The sequence below is a fragment of the Dipodomys merriami genome, unplaced genomic scaffold (assembly GCF_024711535.1).
Source record: "Dipodomys merriami isolate MVZ:Mamm:240054 unplaced genomic scaffold, mDipMer1.0.p SCAF_27, whole genome shotgun sequence".
NCBI classification, from domain to species: domain Eukaryota; kingdom Metazoa; phylum Chordata; class Mammalia; order Rodentia; family Heteromyidae; genus Dipodomys; species Dipodomys merriami.
Genome location: NW_027204159.1, coordinates 8,038,321 through 8,065,253, shown reverse-complemented (window position 1 = coordinate 8,065,253; position 26,933 = coordinate 8,038,321). Strand labels below are relative to the sequence as shown.

Here is a 26,933-nt window from a genome sequence, read left to right as displayed (position 1 = left end):
ACATATACTAGTTATTTCAAATAAGGGAAACTATGGGACCTATGTTTCTATGCACCTGACTTACTTCACTTAATATAATTTTTTCCAAGTCTTTCCATTTCCTAATAAATGGGGCAATGTCATTCTTTCTGACAGAGGCATAGAATTCCATTGTGTATATATATCACATTTTCTTGATCCATTCATCTACTGAGGGGCATCTGGGTTGGTTCCATAACTTAGCTATGGTAAATAATGCTGCAATAATAATAATAATAATAATAATAATAATAATAATAATAATAATAATAATAATAATAATAATAATGGTAGCTTGGGTAAATGCCCAAAAGTGGGATTGCTGGGTCATAAGGGAGCTCTATGTGGAGTCTTTTTTTTTTTTTTTTTTTTAATTTTTTGGTCCGGTTGTGGGGCCTGAACTCTGGGCCTGAGCACTGTCTCTCAGCTCTTCAGCTCAAGGCTAGTGCCCTACCACTTGAGCCACAGCACCACTTCCGGCTTTTTTTCTTATGTGGTGCTGAGGAATCGAACCCAGGGCCTCAGGCATGCAAGGTAAGCGCTCTACCACTGAGCCAACTTCCCAGCCTATGTGGAGTCTTTTGATGAACCTCCAGACTGCTTTCCAAAGTGGTTGAACTCCCAACAATGCAGTAAGGTTTCCTTCTGTCCACATCCCCTCCAGCATCTGTTGTTATTAGAGTTCTTGATTATAGCCATTCTAACTGGGGTGAGCTGGTATCTCAATGTTGTTCTGATTCGCGCTTCTTTTATGGCTAGGGAGGTTGAGCATTTCTTCATGTGTCTATTGGCCATCCTTCTTTCCTCTTCAGAGAAGTTTCTCTTTAAGTCTTTAGCCCACTTATTTATTGGGCAGTTGTTTCTTTGAAGATTTGTTGTTGGGGGATTTAATTTTTTGAGTTCCAGGTATATTTTAGATATGAGACCCTTGTCCGTTGTATGGCTAGTGAAGATCTTCTCCCAATCCGTGGGCTTTCTATTGATCTTGCTAGCTATGTCCTTTGTCATGCAGAAGCTCTGCAATTTCATGCAATCCCATTTGTCCAACCTTTCTTTGATTTGTGGTGTTTCTGGGTCTCTATTAAGAAAATTTTGGCCTGTGCCAAGGAGACCTAGGGTTTCTCCTATTCCATCCTGTAATGTTTTCAGAGTGTCTGCTTTGAGTTCAAGGTCTTTGATCCATTTGGAGTTGATTCTGGTGCAGGGTGATATATAAGGATCTAGCTTTAGTTTTCTACAAGTAGTTAACCAATTTTGCCAGCACCATTTACTGAAGAGGCTGTCTTTCTTCCATTCTATTTTTTTAGCTCCCTTATCAAAGATTAGATGGCCATAGGTCTGTAGGTTCATTTCTGTTTTCAATTCTATTCCATTGGTCCTGAGATCTGTTCTTGTGCCAGTACCAAGCTGTTTTGATTACTATGGCTTTATAGTAGAGTTTGAAATTTGGTATTGATATTCCTCCAGCACCGTTATTTCTGTTAAGGATCATTTTTGCTATTCAGGGTCTTTTATTGTTCCATATGAATTTTTGGATCGCCTCTTCTATTTCCTTGAAGAATGAGGTTGGAATATTGATGGGAATTGCATTGAATTTGTAGATAGCCTTGGGAAGTATGGCCATTTTCATGATGTTGATCCTTCCAATCCAGGAGCATGGGAGGTTTTGCCACTTTCTAAGTTCTGTTTTGATTTCCTTTGTCAGGTTTTTAAAGTTTTCATCATAGAGGTCCTTCACTTCTTTGGTTAAGTTAATTCATAGGTATTTTATTTTTTGTGGGGCTATTACGAATGGAGTTGCTTTCCTAATTTCAGCCACACTTTTCTCATTGTTTGCATACAGAAAAGCCATTGATTTTTGGGAGTTAATTTTATAACCTGCTACTTTGCCAAAGTTTTGAATCAGGTTGAGTAATTTGGGAATGGAGTTCGTGGGACTCTTTAAATACAAGATCATGTCATCTGACAAAGAGGGAGAGTTTTACTTAATTTTTCCCTATTTGGATGCCCTTTATGTTTGCATCTTGTCTTATTGCTGTAACTAGGCATTCTAATACTAGATTGAAGAGAAGTGGACAGAATAGACATCCTTGTCTCATTCCTGAGTTAAGAGGAAGTGGCTTTAGTTTTTCACCACTAAATTTATAATGCTGGCTGTAAGTTTGTTATATACAGCCTTTATTGTATTGAGGAATGTTCCATGGGTTCCTAATTTTTCCAGAACCTTCATCATAAAGGGGTGTTGGATCTTGTCAAATGCTTTTTCTGCATCTATTGAGGTAACCATGTGATTCTTATCCTTGCTCTTGTTGATGTGATGAATTATATTAATTGATTTGCATATATTGAGCCAGCTTTGCATCCCTGAAATGAATCCTGTTTGATCATTACCCTCTCTTGACTTTTTCTCCTTCCCACTGGCCACCTTCTTCCCAAAGAGACTCCCTTCTCAAAAAAACATTTTTAATTAAAATATATATATTGTTCTTAGATATAGTGTTATTACTAATTACATATAATTATATAAACATAACTTTTGAAACACTGAGAAGTCAAAATTCGTGATTTTCTTTATCATGGTTATTTTATTATAAAGGTCTTAAACTAAATCTATAACATCTCCAAGCATGCTTGTGTAAGGTTTGATACCATATGTAGTTTTGGGGCCTATAAAATATCTTAGACTGTATCCCCCACAGATATAGGAGAATAATGAAAGCAAAAGTAAGCATATTTGAGGAAGAAGGGCACCAAAAATAAAAGAAAGGGATGACATATAGTTTCTGTGTTTGTCGTTTTGGACAGAGGCAAATTGAAGTTGTGGCACACAGTATGAGTAGGTTAAAACCTTGGTAGATAGTCTTCAGTTTCTCTGGCCCAAGGAGTAAGGTAGAGCTAGGCACAATGAAAATTGTTGGAAAGGAATCTTTGTGTGTAGAAACCACATAAGGAGAATTTTTAAATTGTGTACATAATTTCTCACACATCTTTCCTGATACCTTAATCAAAAATAGCTACGCCTGAAGTTAAAAGAACTAAACTCAGATTTGAACCATTACCCAGAATAAGCAAAAAAGAGTTTGCATTCTAAGTCTAATCAAAATTATGAACACCCTTCCAAGATAAAACAGAAAGAAGTGTCTCCACAATGTAATAATCATAATATCATGTATATAAGCATATATATTCCTTATATATTCCATATATATATATATATATATATATATACTCACATATATATTCTTTACAACCACAACAATGTAAATAGATATATCTAAAAATAGTTGTACACTAAACCTAAAATGGATTCTAATAAATATCATAATAATTCAAAAGACAACAGGTTTGAGAGGATGACAGGAGAACAAAAAAAGAGGAAACTAACAGAAAACAATATATTGGATGACAAAAATCCAAATGTCAATAATTACACTAATGTTAATGGACTAAACACTGCTATTAGAGAACAAAGAATATCCAAACTTATTTAACAAAAAAAAACCAGCAAGATTGCTGGGCACCAATGGCTCGTGTCTGCAATCGTAACTATTCAGGAGGCTGAGATCTGAGTACTGCACTTCCAAGCCAGGCAGGCAGGAAAATCTTCACCTCAAAAGCTGGAAGTATAGCTTTGGCTCAAGTGTTGGCCCTGAGCAAAAAAGCTCAGGGACAGTGTCCAGTCCCTAAGTTCAAATGTCAGTACTACCACATTAAAAAAAAATCAGCAAGCTCTATCAATATGCTTTCTATAAAGGCACACTTTAAACAAACAATGGGTTATGACATGGCTTATGACATGGCCTAGAAAATAAAAATTCCTGAATTTAAAAGCCAGGAGAGAGAGGGGGAGGAGAGATGAATTTTTTGTATGTTTTTATTGTAAAAATACTGTACAGAGGAGTTACAGTTACATGAGCAAGGTAATGAGTACATTTCCTATTGAGCATCGTTGCCTCCTTTGTTTTCCCTCACACCTCCACATCTACCCTGGAGAGAAGAATTTTTAAGGTGATACCGTAGAAATAGTAAGAATGTGACTAAATGTTCCACATTAATGCCAGGTAAAATATGTTTGACAAGAACAACAACAAGCCCAAAAAGAGATTTTTTCATGATAAAAGTACCAAAAATAAGTAAATTATAAAAATTATAATTAAGTATGCATAGTAACACAGCTTCAAATTACCTCAAGTAAAAAATAGACACAAATTGAGAGGTAAAATATGATATTTTAACACTGTTCTTTAAGTACTTGATAGAATATATAGCCAAAAAAATTAGTAGAGACATGAAAGTATAGTATAATTATATTTATAATTCCTTATACTTAACAGCACAAAATAAATCTTTTCCAAATGCACTTGGAAGGTTCTCCAAGATAGACATACTTTTGGACTATATAACAAATCTAAATAAACTATAAAAGATTGAAATTATGCAAGAGTATATTCTGTCTCCCCAAAAAAGCATTAGACTAGAAATCAAGTGCAAGAAGATATCTAGTAAAATCACAAACATTTATAAGTTTGAACTCAGTTCTAAGTAAACAATAAATAAAAAGTAAATCCTAAAAGCAATTAGAACATACTTTCAAATGATGAAAAACAAAAAGGATTTGTCAAAATTTGCTAGATAAAGCAGTTCTTAGAGATAAATTTATAGCTTTAACTTTATTAAAATAATTATATAAATCAATTATCTAAGAATAAATCTAAAGAACCTAAAAAAGAACAAAGCAAAATCCCCCAAATAAAGAAAAGATCAAGCAGAAATAAGTGAAATAAAAAAATAAACAATAGCCGGGCCCTGTTGGCTCACGCCTGTAATCCTAGCTACTCAGGAGGCTGAGATCTGAGGATCGAGGTTCAAAGCCAGCCCAGGCAGGAGAGACCGTGAGACTCCTCTCTCCAATAAACCACCAGAAAACTGGAAGTGGGGCTGTAGCTCAAGTGAAGAGCTGGGGGACAGCGCCCAGGCCCAGAGTTCAAGCCCCACAGCCAACCAAAAAATAAATAAATAAATAAAAAATAAAATAAACAATAGAGGATATGTCAATAAAGCCAAAGCTGGCTCCTGAAAAATACAAGCAAAGCTTATGAATCCTTATCCAGAACAATGAGAGAGAAGGGGGAGGGAGAGAGAGAGAGAGAGAGAAAATATTGTCACTACAGATTATACAGATATTAAAAACAAGAGACTATTCTGGGTGAATGCTGAGGATTGAACCCAAGGTCTCAGATATGTTTAGCATTTGTTGTTCCACTGAGATACAATCCCAGTCAAAGATGAGAGAATATTAACAGCCACATGGAGTTTATTTAAGGAATGCAAAACATGTTGGGAAACAAATGTAACCAACACATTAATAGGATAAGGAAGCAACCTGTATGCTCATTTCAATAGGTAAGAGAGCAAGTACTTAACGAAATTCAGCAAGTAGAGACGGGTGCTGATGGCTCATGCCTGTAATCCTAGCTACTCAGGAGGCTGAGATCTGAGGATCACGGTTCAAAGCCAGCCCAGGCAGCAAAGTCCGTGAGACTCTTATCTCCAATAAACCACTAGAAAAAAAACCAGAAGTGGTGTTGTGGCTCAAGTGATAGAGGCTCACCTTTAGCTGAAGAGCACAGGGATAGTGCCCAAGCCCAGAGTTCAAGCCCCACAACCGACCCAAAAACAAACAAACAAAAAAAAATCAGCGAGTACTCATGAGAAAACTCTTACCAACTAAACAAGAAATAAAAGGGAACTTCCCCAATTTAATAAAATAGTTAAGAAGACTCTATGGCTAACCTCATGCTTACTGGGAAAAGGGGAACTCTTTCCCTCTAACTATAAGTAGTAAGGTAAGGATGTTCACGCTCACTTCTTCTATTCATATTGTGCTAGAGTTCTTAGCCACTGTAATGAAGTAATATAAAGAAATAATGCTATCAGGCAGGGTGGAGGGGCAGGCGGACAGCATCATCTCCATCACTTTGGGGCACTGGAAGGTGTGGGCCCTTCGCTGGGTCTGAGGCCAGGCCCCCGAGGTAGGCAGTGCTGGCTGGCGCTGTTGTAAGATGGGGCATTGGGCCTGTGGAGAACATCCATCCCAATCATTTGTGACCCCTCCACCTCCTCCCACCCATGTTTAGCCCCCTACCATTCTCCCCTGGCGCAGTGCCTTATGCAGAGGTGGTCACAGCGGGGTTTGAACTGAGTCCCACACCTCGGGGGGACACCTCCTCCCCAACTTGTTCAGGCTTCTCCACCAGGAAGCCTCCATTACCTCTTCCCACTGCGTCCCTGAAAAGTCATCCATTCACCCATTCTTCCTTTCACCTGTTGTCCTGTTGTATATATTGCCTTTGTTGACAATAAATTATTTTTTATTAAAAAAGAAATGAGTATAAAAGATAAAAAGGAACAAATGTGTCTATTTGCAAATGATGTGATTCTTTTTTTTTTAATTTAATTTAATTTTATTTGAGAACATACTGTACAGAGGGGTTACAATTACATTGGCAGGATAATGCATACATTTCTTACCAAGCATTGCAGCCTCCTCCTTTGTTTACCCTTCACCTCCCTTCCCAGCCTCCCCCCTCCCCCCCACCCAATCATACCCCCCTCCCCCCACACACACACCGACATTGTAAAGCTTGCTTTGACATGACATTTTGTAATTTTCCTTGTTGCAACAGGTCCACCTGAATCCTTAAACGACTTGTTTGTCCCCATCTCCTCCACATGTTATACTGACAAATGATGTGATTCTTTACTGATAAAATTCCAAGGAATCTTTAAGTCTTGTGCTTATAGATACATAACTGTGCTTTATATGCTAGCAAATGAATTGAAAAAGGAAAAAAATTAAAGTTCATTTATCATTTTAAAACTATAAAATATTGAGGAATAAGTTAACAACTTTCAACCCTAATAACTACTGAACATTACTGAGAGAAATTTTTACTCAAATAAATGAAAGAATATATGATCATGAAACAAAGTCAAATATATGATATATATAAGAATATATGACCCCTCTGTACAGCATGCTCTCAAATAAAATTAAATTAAATTAAAAAAAGAATATATGGTATAAGAATATATGATTATGAAACAAAGTCAAATAAATTAAAGAATATATGATCATGAAACAAAGTCTCAATGTTTAGATGTCATATCTCCCCAAATTGATCTTTAGATCTATAGATCTAGTAATATTTTTGTAGGAATTGATAAGCCAATTCTGGAATATCCTACAATAGCCAGAGCAAATTTTAAAAGTGGAACCAAGTTGAAGCACCTACATAGCCAATCTGCAAATTCATAAAACTGCAACATCACCAGGCTCCAGTAGCTCATGACTGCAATCCTAGCTACTCAGGAGGTTGAGATCTGAGGGTTGCGGTTCAAAGCCAGACAGGGTAGAAAAGTCTATGAGAATCTTATCTCCAAGTAACCACCAAACACCACAAGTGGATCTGTGATTCAAGTGGAAGAGCACCAGCCGTGAGTGAAAATAGCTAAGGGATAGTGATCAGGCCTTGAGTTCAAGCCCTAATAGCGGCACACTGACACACAGACACAAACACAGACACACACACACACACACACACACACAGAGAGAGAAAGAGAGAGAGAGAGAGAGAGAGAGAGAGAGAGAGAGAGATTTCTTTGCCTTAATTGCATATAGTTAGTTCTTTTTAAATTTAGATTTAATATCCAAGGTATTTGGGATTTACAGCTTCTTAGTAATAATTTTATACCTTAGATATAAATTAAATTGTTGATGTTATAAATACTCCAAACTAAGTGTCCAAGAAGAGAATATTCATCTGTCATAAAAACTAAAAAAAGAAAAAAGCTCTTAAGTTCAATCAGACCACCCTAGGAATATACTTTGCCATAGAGATTTTCTAAAGAATTATTTACTAATTGATAAATGAATTGCAAGAATGAAAACAATGTGTCTTAAGTAAGTAAAGCAGATGGGACACGAAATATTCAAAATTAAAGATAAAAAATTACATAATTGACTCATCTGCTTATGTAAATATCAAACCTTTAAATAAAAGCATAAACTACTTCTTATTACACAGAAACTAATTCTTGTTTGGTGGTAAACTCAATATGAGAACACTTGTGAGCCCAAGGACAATAGATTATGAATAATACCATATAAAAAGCACAAGCTGGTGCTCTCAAAATTCTGCGTCTCTTTGTTCTTCCTAGAGATACCATGACAATTCAGGACTATTTGATTTTCAGTTGAACAAAAATTATGAGACATCACAGCCACAAATTGTTACTGACAGTGCACTAGTATACATACAGCACTGCTATAACCTTCTCAATATTTAAATTAATTCTTAGTGACAGAGGGCAAGGGCTTAGGAGATACATTTAATCTTATTCACATTAATAATTAAATATCTATTCAGGCTGTCATTAACCTTAGAACACTTTGAAGGAGATTAGAATATACCTTTCTTTCTGAAGAGAAGTAGCCAAATGTAAAGTACTTCTGTATTACATTACATTTTTCAAATATCAACAGAACAGAATCGGGAAACTCTGTCTTATTAACTTCCTGGATATTTATTTTACTTCTGAGTGCTCAAATGGGGAATAGCAAAAAATCTAGCTTAGCTGCAATTTGCAATTAATTATTAGACTTGATAAAAAGTATTTTTAGTATTTTCCAAAATGATCCCAAATGTGGCTGCCAAAAACAGTTGTGTCAGAGAACAATTATATCCTCAAGTATTCTGAGAGGTTAAGACAATACTCTTAATTACAATCATTTACAGAAGAAATAAGGCAATATTAATTGTGCATTGAGACCAGAAAGAGGTTTCTGAAATTACAGGAACTATATAGTGAAACAGATGATTATGAAAAATAAGGGAAGTTTTCAAGCCACACCTCACAATTAAGGGGAAACATAAAAATGCCACCACAGAGCTTCAACAGAGTTGTAAAATACAAAAATAGTAGGAAACCCCAGAACTTTCCCAAAGAAATTCTCAAACTTGCTAAGGTGTTTCAAGGCAAAATAATCTGATAGTTACTTTTAGAATGTATGAATACATAAATTAAAGGAATAAACTCCAAATCCACATTTAATTAGAACACTATAGTTATGCTTTATCCTACTCTACCTAGAAAAATTCTGAAAAGATTTCTATAGTAGCCGGGATAGTTGTGGTCTTCAAATACATAAAACATAAATCATTTGAAGTAGAAAACATGATCCTCAACTCCACCTAAGAAGACTCAGTCCTTTAATTACCAACTTTTCTCATCACTAACTTTTTCTCTCTTACCAACCCTTTGTCAACTAAACATAAGCTTATAAGAGAATTCTTATCTTTACCCTTTGAAGCGGCTTTTGGCAGAGTGTGCAACAGCATCATAATGAATATGTCAGAGATCTCTTTGATTTCTGTGAATTCCTACAACTGCAGCCAACTGTTCAAACTTCCCTCTTTTTCAGGGGGAGGGGATCGTTAGTGGGCATTGAACTCTGGGCTTGAGCGCTGTCCCTCAGCTCTACAGCTCAAGGCTAGCACTCTACCCCTTGAGCTACAGCGTCACTTCCGGTTTTCTGGTGGTAAATTGGAGATAAAAGTCTCACGGCCTCCTGCCAGGGCTGGCTTTGAAGGGCAAGTCTTAGATCTCAGCCTCCTGGGTAGCTAGAATTACAAGCTTGAGTAACCGGTGCCCAGCAAACTTTCCTCATTTGATTGGTATAAAGCACTCTTCCCTGGATCCTATTTCCATCTCCTACTATTTCTTTATTATATTGTGGACTTTCATTCTCTCTGACATTAAAATACTTTGCACATGATTTTAGTCTTCTCTTTCTCTTATCTCTTTGTACATTGTTTATTGTTCCATTGACACCCCATTGTCCCGTCTAGTATTAACTTTATATATTATTAAATCAGTCTTTGCAATCCAGCCTTTCTCTGATCAGTGAACTCAACTAATATCCACCTTTTCTTGGATGACATTTCCAAAACTGAACTCATAATTTCCAATAACCTTGATAGATTCTATTTGTTGTTCTACTGTATTCCTCATATTTAGAAACAACCCTACCAATTCTCTCCTTCAAATCATATTAGATTTCTTTTTCCTAAGCTAGGTGTAAATCTCCATAATTTCTTAACTGAATATTTTAGTAGTAGTCTAATCTCCCTTCTTCCAGCTTGGTCTTGTACAATGGAAACTGTATAATTTACCTACTGAAATGTCTATACTTAAACTCTATTTTTTCCACATGCTTGTTCGTGTGTGTGTGTGTGTGTGTGTGTGTGTGTGTGTGTGTGTGTGTGTGTGTGTGTGTGTGTGTGTGTGTGTGTGTTGTTACTGGTACTTGAACTGAGGTCCTGGGCACTGCCCCCTTAGCTTTTGCTCAAGAGTTGGAACTCTACCACTTGAACCACAGCTCCAATTGCAGCTTTTTGGTGGTTAATCGAAGATAAGAGTCTTACACAAATTTCTGCCTGGGCTGGCTTGCAGGCTTGTTTTTAAGTGTAATTTTTTTGGGGAAAAAAACTTGCCATGTTAAAATAAAATAGTAATCTTGTTAAAAAAAAATGATTGCCACAGGACCAAATCCAGCTAATTTTGGAAAAATACAATTTTGCAAAATTCTTTCTAATGAGCTGGTCAGGGATGAATACTGCCTGCAGTATTCATCAGCTACTCAGGAGGCTGAAATTTGAGGCTTGTGATTCAAAGCCAGCCTGGGCAAGAAGCGCCTGAGACTCTTATTTCCAATTAACTATCAAAGACCTGGAAGTAGAACTGTGGTTCAAGTGCTAGAGTACTAGTCTTGAGCAAAAAAGCTCAGGGACAGTGCCCAGACACTGAGTTTAAGCCCCAGAATCATCACGCACATACACATACAAAAAAAGTCTACGAATGCATTATACCACCACACATTTATGCAAGATTTTTAAATATTATTCAACAAAGTTCCCATTTTCCCTTTCATCTCATTAAAATCGTATTCCTACATATTTCATACGTACTGCTTTTATGAGCATTTCTCTTGGCCATTTAATTGTTTTACCACTGGTGAATATAAAATGTGTAATTATTTGGATCCACATCAACTATACAGGGACTTTGATATGATTTTAGCTTAATTAATTATATAGTAATCTAAATAATTATTCATTGGAAATAGTTTTATTTTCTAAGTTCACAATTTTCCACTCCTAGTGTGCACAGATATTGTAAACATCTATCATATAGTCACCATTTAATATGGAAACAAGCTGAGTTATTGTAGTCCCACTATAATTGTCATTTTCTAAGATGACAAATACTTTGTAATAGTGTAGGACTTTAAATCAAAAACAAAAATGGTGAATTGTATATTTTAGTAAATTTGACTTTATGAATTGGTTTATTGAATGATGATTAGATGCCACAAAGTAGATGGCAATGCCTTACCCATATGTATGTTATCAGGATCCAAAGTCTCTTCTGTCCTTCTCAAAGGGAATGTTAACTTTCTTCCCTCTCATATAATACTTCAATCTATTTTTAATATAAGTTAATTTTATAGTAAAACACCACATACTTAATAAATTATTTTAAATGTTCATGGAAGTATTTTTAAGAGTTATATATATATACATAATAAATAATAAATACATAAATATACTGTAACTGTACTTGTATGCTTGGGTGTTGATATTACAAATGATTTCTTCTTTTTCCAAAAGATGTATAAGTGATAATATTTAGTGGAATAGTTGCTTTGATGTCTTTTCATGTTTACTGATTCTCCATCTCCTTAGGATAAAATATAAAATCGTCAACATTAGGTTGAATTATCTTTCAATTCCCTCAAAATGGATTTGATTTACCTGGAAATCTGACAAAATACTTGCACTTACATACGGTATGCTTCAATTAAATAAAACTATTTTCAGCCACCTCTATGCTTGCTTGCTTGCTTGCTTATTTTTTTTTTTTTACTAGTCCTAGGGCTCAAACTCTGGACCTGGGCACCATCCCTGAGCTTGTTTGCTCAAGGATAGAGCTCTACACTTGAGCCACAACCCCACTTCTGACTTTTTCTGAGTAGTTTATTGTAGATGAAAGTCTCACAGACTTTTCCTGCCCAAGCTGTCTTCCAAACATGATCCTCAGATCTTAGTCTCTGAGTAACAAGAATTACAGGCATTAGCCACTGAGCCTGGCCTCTATGCTTTCTTATTCCTCCAGGCATTTTTTGGGGTGTTCACTGTGACTGAAATACCCATTCTCTAGTTTTACACCCCCTTGTTTCCCAATTTGTTGATTAATTATTCTGCTAAATATCCTTAATGGGAAGACATCCCTGCCTACCCTGTACTCTGACAAATGCCATACTAAGTTGGTTGCTTCCTCTCTGTGTTTCCTATGGAGTATGGATGTATTCTAATTTTAGCTTGAATGTGATGGCATTATAATTGATGGTCTACTCGTCTACTGTTAAATATCTTTTAATAATAAGAATTATATCTTATTTATTTCCACATTTTATTTTCTCTTAAAAACATGTTTATCAACTGGAATGACCAAAATATGGGAATATCACCACTGTTTCATGTCAAGTAAAATCACAAATATCCCCTTTAATAAAGTTTGATTATGTAAATATTTTGGGAAAAAGCATGTGCCTTAGTCCTACTACTAAATACTTCATAGATCTTATTTCTGAATAATTTTCTTCCAAAATCAATGAGATATACATGTCATATCAAATGTTTGGGAAGTCAAGATTTAAGACCTAAACTAAAGCATTTCAGTATTACTTAGATGTTAGTCTGTTAGAGATCAAGTGGTATAATAGGGAATAGTAGTTAATTGCATCCTAAATTATTCACAGCAGTCATGCTACTGAAAGCATCTAAACATTCTGGATGAAATATTAAAACAATTATCTTGGAAAAGAGTTGGGAATCTGACAAGATAGTTACAAACTCCTGGGACAAATTCTGGATGGAACCTAACCTCAAAGAGGTGAGCATAATATTGGATTTGCCTTTTGTTTTAAAACCATTCATCAACACAAATTTGGACAAAAATTAAGAAAAGTATGAAGTGAAGAGGAAAATATTAAAAACCAGGATGTACCCAAAACACAATTGTCATAAGACCTCCAAAGTATATTAATATTAAACCCCAAAGAACCAAAATCTCTAGCTACTGGTATATCAAAACTAAACCCTTCTGTTCTCCAGCCCAGAGGAATGATGAGGGGAAAAAGGAAGAAATATATACCAATAAACTAAGACTGTATCTTGGACATCCTGCATATTTTCAGCTGTAAACACATACTCTAAGTATCCAAAGACCTTCAAGTCTTAAATTTTATTTAAAGTTGTTAACAGGCTGTAGAACTCAGGCACTAACAGGAGTAAATAAAAATCTATCCTGAAAGAAAGTACCTTCATCTAAGCTTTTCTGACAAATGATATTTTCAGAGTAATGACTATCATAAATCAAAGAAAACCTGACATGCATGTAAATATACAACTGTGAGAAAAAAAGCAGCTGAAATGACATAAAAAACCTTACTAGCAAACTTAGACTCTGGAATTATTGGATAAAGATTTAATAGTTAAAAATAGAAGACTTTAAAATATTTTCAGGAAAGAAAAAACCAAAAGTCATAACAGATTTAATTAGTAGTAATTAGAAACTTTCCAAATGAAAAACAGAATCCAAAATTAATCTCAAAAGGGTACTTTTTTGTTGTTGTTTGTTGTGGGACTTGAACTCGGGGTCTGAGTGATGTCCCTTAGCCTCATCTGTGCTCAAGGCTAGCTCTCTACCACTTTGAGGCACAGCACCACTTCTAGGTTCTGAGTGGTTAATTGGAGATAAGAGTCTCATGGGGACTTTTTCTGCTTAAAACTGTGATCCTCATATCTCAGCCTCCTGAGTAGCTAGGCTTACAGACATGAACCACCAGTGCTGGCTTCAAGAGGTAGTTTTAAAAACATCGTAGACACATAAGGAAATAAAATTTGTAAAATGGGAAAATGATAGTAAGAAATTACTAATAGCAGCACAATGATAACTGTAGAACTCAGAAGGCAAGGAAAAGATAACTTTAATATATCAAAAGGCAATAAAAGACAACCTAGAGTTTTTCACCAGGGAAACTACCATTTTACAAATGACATGACAAATACCTTCTGTGACATTTCAAGTATAAGCCGTAACAGTCATCACTGGCAGAAATAAAAATAAATTATAAGCAATGCTAAATGATTGTAGCAGAAAGGTACTAAATGTTTTAGTCTGATTGAATATATAAATGAAATAACTTTAAAACATATGAAGCAAGAAAGTGATGAGCTCATGGGGTGCCAGTGGCTGATGCCTGTAATCCTAGCTACTCAGGAGGCTGAGATTTCAGGATCATGCTTCAAAGCCAGCTCAGGAAGGAAAGTCCATAAGACTCTTATCTGGAAAGAAAGAAAGAAAGAAAGAAAGAAAGAAAGAAAGAAAGAAAGAAAGAAAGAAAGAAAGAAAGAAAGAAAGAAAGAAAGAAAGAAAGAAAGAAAGAAAGAAAGAAAGAAAGAAAGAAAGAAAGAAAGAAAGAAGAAAGAAAGAAAGGAAGGAAGGAAGGAAGGAAGAAAGGAAGGAGAAAGAGAGAGAGGAAGGAAGGAAGGAAGGAAGAAAGGAAAGTTATAAGTTCTGAGAAGAAATAAACAATTTGCTACTCATAGAATACAATGTAACTTCCTCAGTAACTGATAAAACAAGCAAACAAAAAAGAAAAAGAATACAACCAGTAAACTTGGACATATATAGAACATTACAATAACCAATTTGAGAATATTGTCATTTCATGAACATGCAGAATATTTACCCATAAGACTAAGCATTCACATCCTGAAAATACCACCAAGTACTACCAGTGAGAGTAACAGATATACAGCTACATACAACACAAATTATAATATTTAGCAATATACACACACATACAAGTTTGTTATTCCTAGCATTTAAGTCTTCCATGTCCTTCTTAATTTTATTTTGTCTCTTTGACCTTCTATTTCTGCGTAAATTATGGTAAGTTTTCTGAGTATGGATTTCTCTGTTCCTTTTTGGAGTCCAGCCATTTCTGTTTAATAAAATTAAAGATGATATTATTACATTGAAGCTTATGGCTGTTTTATCTTCCTGGTGTATTGACTCTTTTACCATTTTATAATTTTCCTATTTATATATAGAAGTCTTCTTGCAATAATTTCCTTTTCATGTTTTCCTGTGGCATTTATCTCTTTCCATCCTTTACTTTAAACCTTTTTCTTTTTAAGAAAGGCATCTTACTACTGGCTTTGACTTATGCCAACTGTATAAACTGATGTTTTTCTCCATTCTTTTATTCTTTTGAATTAAATACATTTTTATCTGCTGTCTCCTAACCATTTATTTGTCATACATAACTTAAATATTTTAATTATACTAATCTAGAAGCTATAACATGCACCTTTGACTTACAAAATATAATATAAACTTTTATTTCTGTTTCCAGGACAATGCAATGGGCTTATAACCTTTTAGTCATATTGATTTATCCCCCTATTTTTAGTATTATCCACATACATTTCAGTCCATTTTATATATATATATATATATTTTTTTTTTTTTTTTTGGTCCGGTTGTGGGGCCTGAACTCTGGGCCTGGGCGCTGTCCCTCAGCTCTTCAGCCCAAGGCTAGTGCTCTACCACTTGAGCTACAGCGCCACTTCCGGCTTTTTTCTTTTTGCTTATGTGGTGCTGAGGAATTGAACCCAGGGCCTCAGGCATGCAAGGCAAGCGCTCTACCACTGAGCCACCTTCCCAGCCCCAGTCCATTTTATATTTTAAGCTATACTATGCATTATCATTTTATTCATATCTATCTCCTCTTCCCTTCCTTCCTTCTTACCTTCCTCCCTCCCTTCTTTCTTTCCTTCCTTCCTTATTTCTATTCTGGGAATATTTTTCATATACCTGAAGAAAGCACTATTTCTCTCAGTATGGACCTGTCTAGGATGTATTACCTCAGTTTCAATTCACTAAAAATTTTCTTTACCTTTCTTTTTGAAGGATTTTCTTACTGGGTATAAAATTCTAGGTTTGTAGATGTTTCCTTTCAGCCCCTGGAAGATATTTCACCATTTTCTGGTTTCTATTTTTCTTGTGTGGTCAATTGTCACTTTCATTATCATCCTCTTAAAGATGGTGTATCTCTTATTTGCTAGCTGACAAAAGATAGTTCATTGAAAAGGGAACCAATGAAATAAATCTATAGAAAATATTTTTTTTAACACACAAATGGCCTGTGAAGGTGACACAGTGATAGAGTGCTTGCCTTGCATGCATGAGGCCCTGGGTTCTATGCCTCAGCACCACATAAGCAGATAAAACCAGAAGTGGTGCTGTGGCTCAAGTGGTAGAGCACTAGCCTTGAGCTGAAGAGCTCTGGGACAGCACCCAGGCCCAGAGTTCAGGCCCATGACCAATCAAACACACACACACACACACACACACACACACACACACACACACACACACACACACACACACATACACCAATATAAATAGTGTAAAACACCACCATTATGGTGGCTACAACATAAGAACAAGTACTATTAGCAACTTTAAGCCCATTCACTTTAAAATTTAGATTGCAAAAATGTGTAAGAAAATGTCATTAAATAAACGGAAACAACAAAGATGCCCTATATATGTCTGTGATTATTGCAGTCAGTAATGAATGAAATCAATGGCCTCATAAAAGAGACTCCAGAGAACTACCTTGTTTCTTCTATGATGTGTGAAATTATCAAGATGTCTTTGTGCCTTATCAATGAGAAAGTGGATCCTCAATAGATGTGAATCTGTCATTGCCTTCCTAACCTTTGAGCTATGAGAAAGAAACTTTTGTTGTGCTTTAAGCTATGAGTTTTTGTTATAGCAGCTAAAATGGAGTAAAACAAATTTTTTCAGAGTTGCAAAACAGTAACACATCTCAATTTATCAGCATGATGTTGATACCAAACTCTGATAAGAATACTTCAAGAATAAAAATTAATTGCCAATTTCCACCATAAGTATCTTAAATTTTAAGTAAGGTACTAGGAAATCAGATCTCTGATATAAAAGAAGGATAATCTATCACAACTAACCTAGGTAGTTTGGCTTAAATTTTAACTAATGCAAGAATTGTTAAAAATAAATGACTGTCATGATATTAAGTAGAAGAATAAAATTCATATGATCATGTAAACAGAAAAATATCTGAAAAATTCAGCAACTGTTGTGGTTTGAATTTGAAATGTACCTACAGGTTCATGTGTTAAATGTTTTGACTCCAGGTGATAGTATTATTTTGAAGAAGCAATGGAAATAGGGGAGTTGGAGTCCAGGTAGAAAAAGCAGTTCACTGAGGGGATGCCTTTGAAGGTTTTTAATGATCCATGGACCCTTACACTCTCTGCTTCCTATCGACCATTAAGTAATCTATGTCCTCCATATGCTCTGCCACCATGATTCTCTGCTATACCAAAGGTCCTTTAAGTTGTTTTCTAGGGCATTTTGTCCACAACAATGAAAAATAATAATATAATGTTTTTTAAGAAATCCAGGAAATTAGAAAAAAAGAAGGAAACTTCCTTAATCTGATAATCTCCTTTAAAAATGAATCAGACAATATATTTCATATTAAAGATTAAAAATTCAATTTCTAAGATCAAAAATAAGATATTATCATCATTATCACTTAGAGTAGTATCATGATAGAAAATAAAATAACTATTTTTAGAAATAAAATAAGGAAAAACAAACATTACTTGGTGATAGCATCTCAAAATATGTCAAAAATCTACCTTATATAAAATAGTACAAATATGGATATATAACATATGTAACATATTTATATATAAGCATATATAAATATAAATATGTGGATAATATATTAATATTAATAACACATTACTATACATTAATATATTAATTCTTATCTAAATATATAATTCTAAATCTAAATATATTACATATTAATATATCACAAAACATATTAGTATTTTAAATATATAACATATTTATATATAAGTATATATAATTAATGCTATACAACAGTGGGAGTTTGCCTGAGGCCAAGCAGGAGCCACCTGACAGGCTTGAGCAAGCCCAAGGCCAAACATACATCACCCAGTGGATGCGATTGAGCCAGCCTAGAGCCAAGTACACAGCAGCATGGGGCCAAGAGCCTACCAGTCTAGTGCCACAAGTCCCTTATTCCATGGGAAGTGGATGCCATCCAGGGACAGAGAAGGTGCTACCCTGGGATTACAGAGTGGGAAAAATCTCCTGCACTGCCCTGTGAGAGCCCTCCAAGGCCCAGGTTTGTCCCAATACAGGATTCTGGTGGATACAACTTTCCGTTAAAACATAGTGGGAACCTACATCTTCCTCTCCCTTCACCCTGCACCCTCACAGGGTTCAAATGAGATCCAGGCACTGGAATGCTGCTCCCAGCCCCTCTGGAAATAGACACAGTCCAGAGTTTGGGCCAGAATGAGCCCCCCACTATGACTAGTGGGAATCTGTCTATCCCAGATACAGAACCAGGCACTAGACTGCTGTGTGCCACATAATGGGAACATATCACTGGGCCTAAACCTAGCAGAACACCAGACCATTCCACACACCACAGAACACCAACAACTGGCCAGGACACATTATACTACTTGCATCACCCAGAGTTGAATATTGTCTAACACAAAATTTGACAGAGATCCATCCTGTGAATCACACTCCACCACCATACTTCACAACCTGGACAATCCCTGAACCCAAATGTGAAAATCACAACAAAAGATTACAAAATTCATGAATCAAATCAACAAACCAAATCCAAAAGCCAACAACAGTCCAGGGAAGAACCTTAGTAAGAGGGAAGGAGAAAAGATGGAGGGCAAAAGAACCATCAAAGAAATTATGAGAGGATTGGCTGGGAAAAAAAGAGAAGATATCCAAAAACAAATTGAAGCATAAGAAGGAAATGACAAAGAACATACAGATGGCCAAAAAAGATACAGAGAGAAAAATAGAAACACTACACACCTCATCATGAGAACTGACCTCCACAAAGAACTTTGAAGATAAAAGGTTCAATTTCCCTATTGCAAACCACAGCAGAATGGACAGGCACCAGAATAAGTATTCTTTTTGTTGTTGTTGTTTTGTTTTGTTTTTTGGGGGGTCCAGTTGTGGGGCCTGAACTCTGGGCCTGGGCACTGTCCCTCAGCTCTTCAGCTCAAGGCAAGCGCTCTACCACTTGAGCCACAGCACCACTTCCGGCTTTTTTCTTTTTGCTTATGTGGTGCTGAGGAATCAAACCCAGGGCCTCAGGCATGCAAGGCAAGCACTCTACCACTGAGCCACCTTCCCAGCCCAGAATAAGTATTCTTATGGAAAACAGAGTACCAGACTTGAGGATAAAACAGAGGAATAAGAAGAAAAAAAATCAAAGACATGGAAAAAATACTCAGAACATAGCAAAGAGAAATCCAAGAATTGGCAGACTCAGCCTAAAGATCAAATTTACACATAATTGGGATCAATGATGGGGAACAATTCAAAACTAAGGGCATTGAAAACCTATTCAATTTCTGTTATGAAAAGTTCCCCAATATTTAGAGAAAAATCTCACCCACCTGACAGAGTCATACAGAACCCCCAGGAGATAGGATCCAAGAAGAAATATTCCCAGACACATGATAGTGAAAACATTGGACTTTAAAACACAAGGAATTAGCCAGGCACTACTGGATCATGCCTGTAATCCTAGCTACTTAGGAGGCTGAGATCTGAGAATCACAGTTCAAAACCAGCCTGGGCAGAAGTGTTCCCATGAGACTTTTATTTCCAATTAACCACTCAAAAAACCAGAAGTGGTGCTGTGGTTCAAGCTGTAGAGTGCTAACCTTGAGCACAAAGAGGTTCAGGGACAGTGCCCAGGCCCTGAGTTCAAACCCTACAACAACAAAAAAAAAAAAAAAAAAAAAAAAAAACCAACCAATCCAATGAATTGATATTAAATGCAGCAAAATCAAAGAAGGAGCTATATTGCAATGGAAGGAAGATCAGAATCCTGCAGAATTCTCCACACAAACTCTCAATTCAAGGAGAGCCTGGAATGATATAATTCATGTCCTGAAAATCAACAACTCCCAACCCAAACTGGTATACCCAGCGAAGCTATCATTTACAACTGACAGTGAAACTAAAACCTTCCATGACAAACAAAAATTAAAGGAATTCCTGAACACTAAACCAGCATTACAAAGAATACTAAAGGGAAGCAAACCATCTGAAGAAAATAATGAAAGTCAAGGAAACATATTAGACAAAATTCACTAGAAGACCAGTTTATTAAGTACAGGAAGGGGAAAGAAGCAAAATACAGGAAATTAAGAAAATGGCAGGTAACATGACACATCTCTCCATAATAACCTTAAACATTACCAGACTCAATTCCCCAACCAAAAGAAGTAGAGCAGCAGATTTTATTAAAAAATAAGATCCATCCATTTGTTGTCTCCAAGAGATACAGTCAAAGATAAAAATAAATTCCAAGTGAAGGGGTGGAAAAAGTATCTTTCATGCAAATGCATCCTTCAAGAGGGCAGGAATAGCCATATTGGTATCTGATAAAATCGATTATTCACTATAGTCAGTATGAAGAGACAAGAAAGGAAATTACATATTAATAAAGGGAATGATCCATGAAGAGGAAATCACAATGGTCAATATTTATGCATAAAAATGGAGCACCTAAATACATTAAACAAATGCTTTTGGTCTTACAAAACATGATAGACCCAAACACAATAATAGTGGGATATTTTAATACTCTGCTCTCACCAAAGGACAGGTTAAACAAACAAAAGATAAGCAAATAAGCCTCTGAACTACATGACACCATAACCCAAATGGGCTTAACAGTTATCTACAGATTATTCTACCCAACAACAACTCAATTCACATTCTTCTCAGCAGCCCATGGAACATTCTCCAAAATTGATCATATCATAGGACACATAAAGAACCTAAGCAAATGCAAGAGGATTGCATTCTATCTGACCATAGGGGAAGCAAACTAGTTTTCTAAAACAAAATATATTGAAAAAAACCAACACATGGAGACTTAATAACACACTACTGAATAACACCTGGATCACAGAAGAAATTAAGGAAGAAATTAGAAATATCTTACAATCTAATGAAAATGAAAATGTCACACTAGAACCTCTGGGATATAGCAAAAGCAGTGCTGTAAGTTCATACATAAAGAAATGATGCAATGAAAACTGCTAGAAAATAAGAACAAACAAAACCAAAAACTACTAGGATGGAGAGAGATAGTAAAGCTTAGGGCAGAAATTAATGAAATAAGTAGTAAAAAAAAAACTATAAAAATGAAACAAAAAGCTCTTTTTTAAGTTAATAAAATTGACAGACTACTAATGAGATTGATGAAGAGATGAGATTCAAATCAATAAAATCAAAGAAATCCAAATGATTATAAAAGACTACTTTTCAAAACCTATAATCAAAAAAGAAGGAAAACTTAGCAGAAATGGACAAATTGTAGAGACATACAAACTGCCTAAGCTGAACCGAGAAGATATAAACCAGTTAAACAAGCCAATAACTCGAAACAAGATTGAGGAAGTAATCAGAAATCTTTCACAAGGAAAAGCCCAGGCTTGGATGGATTCACTGATGAATTCTCTAAGACTTTTAAAGGTGAACTAACACCAATACTCCTCAAGCTTTTCCATGAAATACAGAGGGAGTAATTCCAAACTCATTCTATGAAGCCAAAACCAGGTAAGGATCCAACAAAAAAAAAAAGAGAGAGAGAGAGAGAGAGAACTGCAGACCAATTTCTCTGATGAACACAAATGCAAAACTCTTCAAGAAAATACTAGCCAACAGAATACATAAACAAATTTTTAACTATATATTATGATTAAATAGGCTTCATATCACAGACTTAAGGCTGGTTTAAGATATACAATCAATAAATGTAATTCACCATGCAACAGAGACAAAGACAAGATCCACATGATCATCTCAATTGATGCAGAAAAATCTTCAACAAAATAAAACATCTAGCCTTGAAAATATGTTAAGTGATATTTATAAGATTATGTCTTTATTGCCTTGTATGTCCCTCCCCCATGGTACAATCCCTGCTTTCACTATATATGATGTTGGTATATGTGGAGGGGAAGGGAAAAAACAAATTGTTAAAACAGGGATACAGGAGGACCCATTGCAACAATGAGATGTACAAGTCGTTATGTCGAAAAACAAACTTTACAACTTTGGTGGGGGGGATAGGGGGGAGGGGGGAGGATATGAAGGGATGGGAAGGGGAAACAAAGCAGGAGGCTACAATGCTTGATAAGAAATGTGCTCATTATCTTACCCATGTAATTGTAACCCCTCTGTACAGTATTTTCACAATAAAAATATATTAAAAAAAATAAAACATCTATTCATGTTAAAAGCTTTGGAGAAGCTAGGATAGAAGGAACGTTCCTTAAAACAATAAAGGCTATATATGACAGACAAACAGCTGACATCATACTTAATGGGGAAAAACTAAAACCATTTCCCCTAAAATCGGGAGCAAGGCAAGGATGTCCATTCCTTTTCCATATAGTTCTGGAATTCCTAGCCAGAGCAAGAAAGCAAGAAAAGGACATAGAGGGATTCACATAGGGAAAGAAGAAATCAAATTATCCCTATTTGCAGATGGCATGATCTTATTCCTGAAGGATCCAAAAAACTCCATTCCCAAACTCCTAGAGCTGATCAATCACTTTGGAAAAATAGCAGGATAAAAAATTAACCCACAAAAATCAGTAGCCTTTCTGTATGCCAACAATGTATAAACAAGCAGAAAGGGAAATCATGGAAAACAACTTCATTCACAGTAGCCTCAAAAAAAAAGACATAGGAATTAACCTAACCAAACATGGAAAAGATTTTTATAGAGAAAAGTATAAAAAGCTGAAGGAAGAAATCAGAGAGAACACCAGGAAATGTAAAGACCTTCTATGCTCATGGATTGGTAGAATTAATATTGTGAAAATGGCCATACTGCTAAAAATGATATACAAATTCAATGCAATCCTCATCAAAATCCCAATGACATTCTTTACTGAGAATGATCCAAAAATGCATATGGAACAACAAAAGACCTAGAATAGCCAAAGGGGAAAAAAAGCAATGATTTTTTTTTGTGGTGGCACAATACCAGACCTCAAACTCTACTAGAGAGCCATAATAAAAAATAACAAAAAACAGCTTGGTATTGGCCAAAGATCAAAGAAATAGATGAAAAGATACAGAAATAAAACCATACACTTACAGTTATCTGATATTTGATAAGGGAGCAAAAGACATACAGAGGAAAAAAATAGCATTTTCACCAATCAGTGTTGGGAAAACTGGGCGTCTATATGTAGAAAACTAAAAGTGGATCCCTGTTTGTTACCATGCACTAATATCAATTGGATCAAAAACCTCACCATCAGATCCAAAACTTTGAAACTTCTGCAAGAGAGAGTAGGAGAAACATTAGAACTTATAGGAATAGATAGTAACTTCTTTAATAGAGTTCCAGGGGCACAACAGATAGGAGACAGACTGAACAAGTGGTACTATATCAAAATAAAAATTTCTGCAAGCTAAGGACATAGTCACTAAACTTGAAAGACAACCAACAGAATGGTTAAAATATCTTTTCTTTTAAATTGTGAAAATACCGTACAGAGGGGTTACAATTACATGAGCAAGGTAATGAGTACATTTCTTATCAAGCATTGTTGCCTCCTCCTTTGTTTCCCCTTACCAACCCTTCCCATCTCCCCCCCTCGCCCCGCCCTGGTAAAATATCTTTACCAGAAACACATCAGAAAAAAAGCCTAATATCCAAGGAGCTCAAGAAACTAACCAAATCTAATAAGCCAATCACTAAATGAACAAAGGAGCTAAGGAGAGACTTCTCAGAAGAGGTAAGAATGGCAAAGAAACAAATAAGGAAATGCTCATCATCCCTGGCTACAAAGGAAATGTGATTCCATCTCACCCCAGTAAGAATGGCCAGTATTTTGTGTTTTGTTGTTGTTGTTGTTGTTGTTTTGGGGGGTCCGGTTGTGGGGTCTGAACTCTGGGCCTGAGCACTGTCCCTCAGCTCTTCAGCTCAAGGATAGTGCCCTACCACTTGAGCCACAGCACCACTTCCGGCTTTTTTCTTTTTGCTTATGTGGTGCTTAGGAATCGAACCCAGGGCCTCATGCATGCAAGGCAAGCGCTCTACCACTGAGCCAACTTCCCAGCCCCATGGCCAGTATTTTAACTTCAAACAACAAATGTTTGTGGGGATGTGGGAGAAAAGAACCCTTCTGCAGTGTTGGTGGGAATGTAAACTAGAACCACTTTGGAAAACAATCTGGAGATTCCTCAAAAAAACTAAATACAGACTTACCCTATGACCCAGACATTCCACTCCTGGACATCTACATTGAACATCATGAGCCAGAATATGATAATGACACCTGCACATCCATGTCCCCTGCCGCACTATTCACAACACCCAAGATATGGAAACAGCTCAGATGCCCCACAATAGATGAGTGGGTCCAAAAAATGTGGTACCTGTACACAGTGGAATTTTATACAGCCATTAGAAAGAACAAAACAATGTCATTTGAAGGGGATGGATGGAACTAGAACAAATCTTGTTAAGTGAAGTGAGCCAAGCTTGAAGTGGCAAAAGGTGCCTGCTCTCTGGTACGCAGAAATTAGTTATAAAATGCACCGGGATATGACAACTTATATAGGATTCTAGATACACACAGTCAGACCAAAAGAAGATACTCGTAGGAGAGAAACACAAAGGTGCAATGCCTAAGTGCTTCTTCATATTTATATAAAATAATATACTTCTGAAATGAACTCCAAGATATGGAAACGAGATCTATTTGATCTGTTTTTAGCTTTTGATGGTTCTGTCTTCTTTACCTTATATATGGTATATTCACACACATACGTATGTGTGTGTGTATATATATATATATACATATATGTGTGTGTGAATATATATATATATATATATATATATATATCTTCAGGAGAGTGGGAGGGAGGACCCATAACTTGAGGGGAAAAGGGTGAAAAAGAAGTGGAGCTCACTGGACACTGATGAAAGTGAACGATACAACTCATGGGTGGTGATGGGCTGGGAGATGGGGGTGAGGGACTGGGAGAAAATGAGGGAAGAAAAGACACTGTATAAAGGAAAATGCACTCATTACCTGATTTTTGTAATTGTAATCCCTCTGTACATCACCTCTATAACAACAATAAAGTAAATTATTTTTTAAAAAAAGAAACCCAAAGGGCTAAAAATAACTAAGTTAAATGTGAAGCAGAATAATGAGCGAACTTACTCAATGGCATTATCAATACAAATTTAAAGCTGTATATTTAGCACAGAATGGTATTAAAAAAGACAAATTGAGTGGTGAAATAGAAATAAGAGGAGACAGAAAAATGTTTTCTTTCATTTGGTCTACAATAAAGGGAGCACCTCAGAATTCATAGTGAGAAAGGATGGGCTTTTACTACCATTGTCCAGAGGGTGAACCTGTGTTCAGCTATTAGTGCTGTGTATATAGAATATCCAACTGGATTGACACACATGCAAAATGAATCCTGACTTCTACATTATAGCATGTTCAAAACATGGTATCAGGTGATTTAAGATCTGTATGCTCAAGCTAAGAAAAAGAAAGCTTCCAGAACTACAGCAACCACTAACCAGATGTGGCGATTTTTATTAAGTTTAATTAAAATCAGTATCACTAGTCATTTAGGTTGTTTGACTATATTTCAAATGCTTAGTAATGAGTTCAAGCCTCAGTACTGGCACTGGCACACACACACACACACTGGCACACACACACACATACACACACATCTCACACACGCACAGCAAGAAGGAATGAATTTTTAAAAAACAGCAAATATTTCTATAGAATATTATAGTGTAAAATCGTTTATCTTTATAAACGAAAAAGATCAAGTAGAGAAGAATGTGTACTATATGGAACAGTAGATGTTAAAATACTTTACCTATATCTTCTTTATAAATTCATCTAGAATCATGTGAGCATTTCAGAGTTATAAAGAAAATAAAAACAAAAGCAAGCCCTGAATTTAAAGGCAACTTGAAACAAATGAGCTAACTATTGTATCTAATTGGTGACTGTATACTATTCCAGAAAAAAATATTCAAAAATACTTTAAAATAATCAAATGCAGTAATTTTACTTTATATGCCTATGGTAAATACACCTTATAAATAGAAAGAATGGCAAAAATATTATAACCATAGTCAGTTCAGTGCTAGTATTGGTATCTAACAATTGTTTGAGTAGTATGGAATAATATATGGTTAATTATGCTAGGTAAGTTAACAATGATTGTAATTTGGTTAAGATAAATGGGATACAATTATAAAACTGATGAAGAATCAATCTTAGCATGTTGAACTTGATGTCAATTAATATGAATTTGTGATATATCTCATATTTTTAATGAATATCCCTTAATTCATTAAGCAAAAATACTTAGAAACACTGATGGATTATGCAAAATAACATTCCTACTGTCCAAATTATGTCGCTAAATATCATCTCCGATCAATAATAATTGAAGGGCTCTTAAAGAATGACTAATTCTAGACCTTCAGGAGGAAATGTACACAAGATATCATGGACATCTTGTCATACCAGAAAGCAAGGGAAAACTGCAAAGACTACTAAATGCAT

At 35.6% G+C, this 26,933-nt stretch overlaps 1 protein-coding gene and 1 non-coding gene across 13 annotated transcripts in view; both read right to left on the bottom strand.

Moving 5' to 3' along the window:
- The window catches only part of LOC138837419 (protocadherin alpha-C2), a 218,732-nt gene that overhangs the window by 57,942 nt on the left and 133,857 nt on the right, over positions 1-26,933 (bottom strand). The gene's annotated exons all lie outside the window — the stretch shown is intronic.
- On the bottom strand, positions 11,431-11,556 carry LOC138837544 (U6atac minor spliceosomal RNA). The gene has a single exon (XR_011375347.1). It is a non-coding gene; the product is annotated as a U6atac minor spliceosomal RNA (small nuclear RNA).